Here is a 6,000-nt window from a genome sequence, read left to right as displayed (position 1 = left end):
AAAGTATTGGGCCACTGTGGCTAGGAAAAGGAGTTTTTATAATTGGCTTGGCCTGGGTCTCATTGGCATTAAAATGAATATAGGGGTATGGGAGGGTGATGGGCAGCTCCACCAGAATCAAGTGATTGGGATGAAAGATCCTAACCCTGAAGTGTATGAATGGGCAGCAAAAAAAAGTGCATTATCGCTGCAACTCATGAATGATCATTTTGGTCAGAAGAAGGGACTGGCTTAAGATCAATCTTATTATTTTTTTAAGATCAATCTTATTTTTGAGAAAATATTGAGAACAAACTGGGGACTTCTAAGGTCATTTCTAATGGAAAGAAGCTGTAAAGAAGAGAGCATCTATGTATATATTTTATATATTATACACATCTGGTATATCAGGGCCTCCGCTACAAGATAAACTTGTGAGTTTCAGTGTGAAATAAACCAGTGCACCAAACTTCATAACTTTATCTGCTGGAGGAAATTATTTTATTTCTCTAATAGACTTTTGTCATCTTTATTGGCTGCCTAGTACATATCCCCTCTATCTCATGTTTGGGGAGTTCCCTACTTTATGTGGCCTGCAGGGAGGCATAGCCCACCTGCTGCTATCTGAGGAAAATGCCAGCTACATGCTTTCCCGTATTCCCTGCAGCTAGAAGAACAGGCACGTGGCTTAGGCTCTGTCAATCGGATGTTACCACCCCAGACACTGAATCAGGAGCTACTGACCCATAGAAACCCAGGGACTATGGAGAATTTTCTCTTAGCCTCGATAGTGGTTGCAATAGAATTAAATTCCCTAGGCTACGGTGGCAGCAACACAAAGTAGTCAAGGCAGCGGCTGAGATAGCTTTAATACATAAATACAGGGCTGTAGTTTCTCATGATGGTTCTTTCAGTGCAGCTCTGAGCCTTGTATGCAGACTTTTTGGAAATTCAATGGTTGTGCTGAAATTAGCCAGAATCAGCATCTTGCTTGTACCCAGGCTTGGCTCTGTGGGCTTGTGATTCGAGTTATTGCACAGGGCTTTGCCCTTAGAACTGCCTCTGCCTTTGGTTTAATGCTCAGCTTTTAAACTGAGCATTTGGAATTCCTAATAATTTTAACACGGAGACCTGCATTTTATTTTGTCCTGGGCCCCTCAAATTGTGTAGGTGGTCCTGCTGTACCTAACAATGCTGATTGCTAATATTTCTTTTTCAAAAACACAAGTTAGTGAGGCCAGGATGCCTGAACTGGCTGAGAATAAATCAGGAACAAAGAGAGATGCTCCCATATACTACTTTTTTGGCAGTTGTAGTCTTCCCATGTGCTACAGTTATTTGTGAATCCATATTGTTTCTGCTCTTACAATGGTAATTTCTGAGAGTACAAACTGTGTTCTGCAGCATCTTATTCCTCTCTATCTCCTAGATATCTATCTACTTATAGTTGAGCAACGTGTTTTAAATTATAAACTCATTTGATCCTCATCTAAGCCCTTTGTGTGTTGTTGTTGTTATTACTGTATACTTACTTTTTTTTTTTGCGATACGCGGGCCTCTCACTGTTGTGGCCTCTCCCGTTGCGGAGCACAGGCTCCGGACGCGCAGGCTCAGCGGCCATGGCTCACGGGCCCAGCCGCTCCGCGGCATGTGGGATCTTCCCGGACCAGGGCACGAACCCGCGTCCCCTTCATCGGCAGGCGTACTCTCAACCACAGCGCCACCAGCGAAGCTCCTATACTTACATTGCTGAAGGACTGTGGCTCTGGGAGGTCATGTGTCCAAGTTCACTCCCTCTGTTATAATGAAGTTAGGGTTAAAACACAGGGTGATGTGCATAACTCCTCTTTCCATATGCTTTGCACTTTCTAAGCATGCTCTGTAATCATTTCGGAAATGGGAACTTCCATTGCACAGATGAAGATGTTTCAGAGATTTTGACAGACTGCTCAAGGTGGAGACATAATAATAATCAGACTCGAAGTTTGCCTTAAGCCTAACTCCATGGAATTTTCTATAGTGGTAGGAAAAAAAAAAAGAGAATTGAGGTACATGTACAACCAAACCGTTGCAGTTTACATTCCTAAAGATTTTTGAAAATGGTATATTTATACTAGCAAATTTTCTTAAGACAGGAGGGAGGTCTGGAAGATACCAGCTGCTTCTTTTTATCTCTGCAATTTTATTTGTCTTGAAAAAGGTTTCTTCATGTGCATTCTGGTTGCCACAACATCTCTACAAACATAGTTAAAATAGTTTCAGCTCGTCTGATAATACAAATGTTTCTGAAAACCTAGCCAGCAGGTATGCTCAGTATTTTGAGAGTTCATGGCAACAAAAAATAATGAAGAGTTATATACACAGTCAGGTTGCTCAAGTATTTAAACAAGTATTTGATTATCTCATTAGCTCTAACATAAATATTTCCAGCTAATGACTGAGAAAAATTTCTATATGGAAAAACACTTAATTTTTTTTTTTTTTGGTAAGCAAGTGAGATTTATGTGGGAAAGAAATACACTGATAAAATGTCAATTTTCTGAAATTAAATATAATTTGGAACCTGCTATGTAATGTTTATACGACATGACTCAGAGCTCATTTAACCTCTATATGGATATAGGAAATTGAATGGTTCCAAAGTTCCTTCACAGAAACATATTTGTTTTTTTCCTGTTGCCCTGTGATGACATTCTCTAATCTCTTGAAATGAAATAGTTTCATATGGTTAAAAAATGTGGTCTCTACAGGAATAAAGACACAGACCTACTAGAGAATGGACTTGAGGACACGGGGAGGGGGAAGGGTAAGCTGTGACAAAGTGAGAGAGTGGCATAGACATATATACACTACCAAACGTAAAATAGATAGCTAGTGGGAAGCAGCCACATAGCACAGGGAGATCAGCTCGGTGCTTTGTGACCACCTAGAGGGGTGGGATAGGGAGGGTGGGAGGGAGGGAGACGCAAGAGGGAAGAGATATAGGGACATATGTATAACTGATTCACTTTGTTATAAAGCAGAAACTAACACACCATTGTAAAGCAATTATACTCCAATAAAGATGTTAAAAAGAAATGTGGTCTCTGTTTTAAGAAATACTGTCACTTTTTAAGCTGATAATTTATCTGATGTTATTACTAAGGAGCAATATAAAAAGGACTCTGGGATAATAAGCAAAACTTGCTCACAAATAAAAATCAACACACTCCATCACAAAAGGAGGGGAGTAATTGTTTCACCCAGCTACAAAATCAGACGGTTGGAAAACTGCCCGCGATCAGAGGGAATTTACTCATCCCTGGTCTCTCTTCTTCCCCATGGAAAGAGATTTTGGTTGGATGTAGTGGAGTGAATCAGAAATCTGGGCTGTGTAGATTCAGGTGGAGGCCAGCATAGAATTGTAGACTCATCTCTCCTGTGATTTGATTAGGGTATATGGCCTCTGCAGTCTCACAGGGCCCCATACTCAGAAGGGTCTTGTGCTTGTTTCAATGCTGTACTTTTGTTATCTGGAAATTCTTAACCTTCTTTGGACAAGGAACCCCTCTTTTCGTTTTGCACTGGGCCCTCCCCTCTGTAGCCACAAGCTATGGCCAGTCCTGCCTCTGAAGCTGCTAAACCTGTTTTTTTTTTTTTTTGGTACGCAGGCCTCTCACTGTTGTGGCCTCTCCCGTTGCGGAGCACAGGCTCCGGACGCGCAGGCTCAGCGGCCATGGCTCATGGGCCCAGCCGCTCCACGGCATGTGGGATCTTCCCGGACCAGGGCACGAACCTGCATCCCCTGCATCGGCAGGCGGACTTTCAACCACGGCGCCACCAGGGAAGCCCTGCTAAACCTGTTTTAACTTCCTCTAAGTGGCAACTCCAGATTGTCAACACTCCAGGCCACTCCCCAGTTTTCACCTCTCAGCACAGGTTTTGCTTCCTGCTTCATTAGGTGTGAACCCCTTCAGTTTCCAACGTGTGTCCAAAAAGCTACTTGCATCCTTACCTCTTGTTCTTTTTCCTGGTAAAAGGCAATCCTTTCATCTGGGCTATGGAAGCCTCCCTCTAGACCCTGCTCTGTCAATTATTGTCCCCTCTAGTTCTTCAACCTTTCTCTCTTCATTGGTTTCTTCTCCTAAACGCATGAACATATGCTTTACAGGCAGCCTGCTTGCTGAGCACTGGTGAAGTGGTTTAATCCCAGGCCACTTCCACAGTGTCTGCCTACCTGGTGGAAACAAATCCTTGTTGGGCCACAAGATGTGGATGAGGCCACCCCTCGGCGCTGGTTTGGAGTGTCCACTCTGTGGACCTAGTCTATTTACTAGCCTCGTGGTCTTGAGAAAGTTACTTCACCTTGCTGTGCCTCTATTTTCTTATGAAAAATGAGGCTAAAAATAGCATCTACTTCAAAGTGTTGTTAGGACAGTAAAGTGAAGTGTTTTTACAACAGTGCACATAGTCGGCACTGTTTCCAATGATTCCACCCTCTTCCTTCAGCTCCACTATCTCTCTCCTGCCTCTTTCTTCACATCAGAGAATAGTGTGTAGGGGAAAATAGAATACTGTTCTGCTTATCAGAGCAATCATTAGACATTTGGAAATAAGCGGAAAAGACAGGCATTGTGTTCTTTCAATATCAGACTTGTCAAGCTCATAGGAACAGAAAAGAGAATGATGGTTGCCAGGGGCTGGGAGAAGGGGAAAATGAGGAGATGTTGTTTGATGGGTACAGTTTCAGTTTTGCAAGATGAAAAGTTATGAATTCTTATTAATCCCTAAATTACTTAGCATGTAATAGATTTTAAAGCAAAGTATGTTGAATAATAAATGTGCTTGAAATTATGCCAGAAACAGAGGATGAAAGAAGATAATCATGGGGATGGGAAGAATGCTGATGAGTATCTAAAAGCTTCTGGCTCCTTCTTCTTCTGGTTCCTGTTCTAAGATAGTCTGAAGCACAGAGAGCCAACCAACCCTTTAAAGGACAGTCCCAGTTTACATATATTTCCTGATATAATTACTACAAGTGCCCCCTTTTACTCTCAGAAATGTCCTCATTTGGTTGACAAAGTATATATACACTAATTCAAATTTAGTTCCTTGAAAAAATACATTTCCTATGTTGATAAACTCATGTGATGTGAACGAGTACAAATATAAATATTGTGAATACACACACATTAACCTTCCATCTAAAACAGAAAAGGAATGACAATTCCCTGGTGGTCCAGTGGTTAGGACTCAGCACTTTCACTGCTGAGGGCGTGGATTCAATCCTTGGTCAGGGAACTAAGATCTGCAAGCTGCATGGAGTGGCCAAATCAATAAAATAGAAAGTGAATTGTTTCCACGTAAGTGGAATGTTCTTTTCCTTTTTCTTATTTTTCATGGTAACAATGATGGTGATGAACATATTATCAGAAAAAGACTTCATGAAAATAAGTAATTCCCTTTATTTTTTTCAATTTCTCATTTTAAAACTAGTGTTTTAAAAGTAGTAATAAGTCATGGCTATTCATGTTGAACATTTTGATTTATATTTTTTATTATATTTTATCTTTAGTTTATAACTATAATTTATAACTACTATGAGTATAACAGGGGTATTGAAACAGGGGCTTTTAAAGGCACTTTTCATGATCTTTCAAAATGAGAGCAATAGAATATATATTTTAAATTATATAAAGGCCAGGCAGAAATGCTTGTATTGATATATAAAGATCAGCTGAGAATAAGCTGGTAAAGACATGCTTAGGACGAGAGAGAAAAATGTAATTGTATCTTAAGGGTTTGGTTTACTAAAGCTAAAAGCATTATTGGTTTTAGTATTTGTTAATGTTTACTGAAGCCTGGTTTGGTTATTTTAATAAAGAGATTTTTTTTCTTCTTGGAATGAAATGGGAGGAATTAATGGTTAAGGTTAAATCTAGGTGAGCTCAGGATGGAGCTACCATTTGAGCCCCAGGCCAACTTTGGTCTTTGAAGTTCAGAGTGAGTGACTATGGCAAGATATAGTTGTATGGTAGCAGG

This window comes from Lagenorhynchus albirostris, chromosome 5 (genome assembly GCF_949774975.1).
Source record: "Lagenorhynchus albirostris chromosome 5, mLagAlb1.1, whole genome shotgun sequence".
Lineage (NCBI taxonomy): Eukaryota > Metazoa > Chordata > Mammalia > Artiodactyla > Delphinidae > Lagenorhynchus > Lagenorhynchus albirostris.
Note: the sequence above shows the minus strand (reverse complement) of the source record.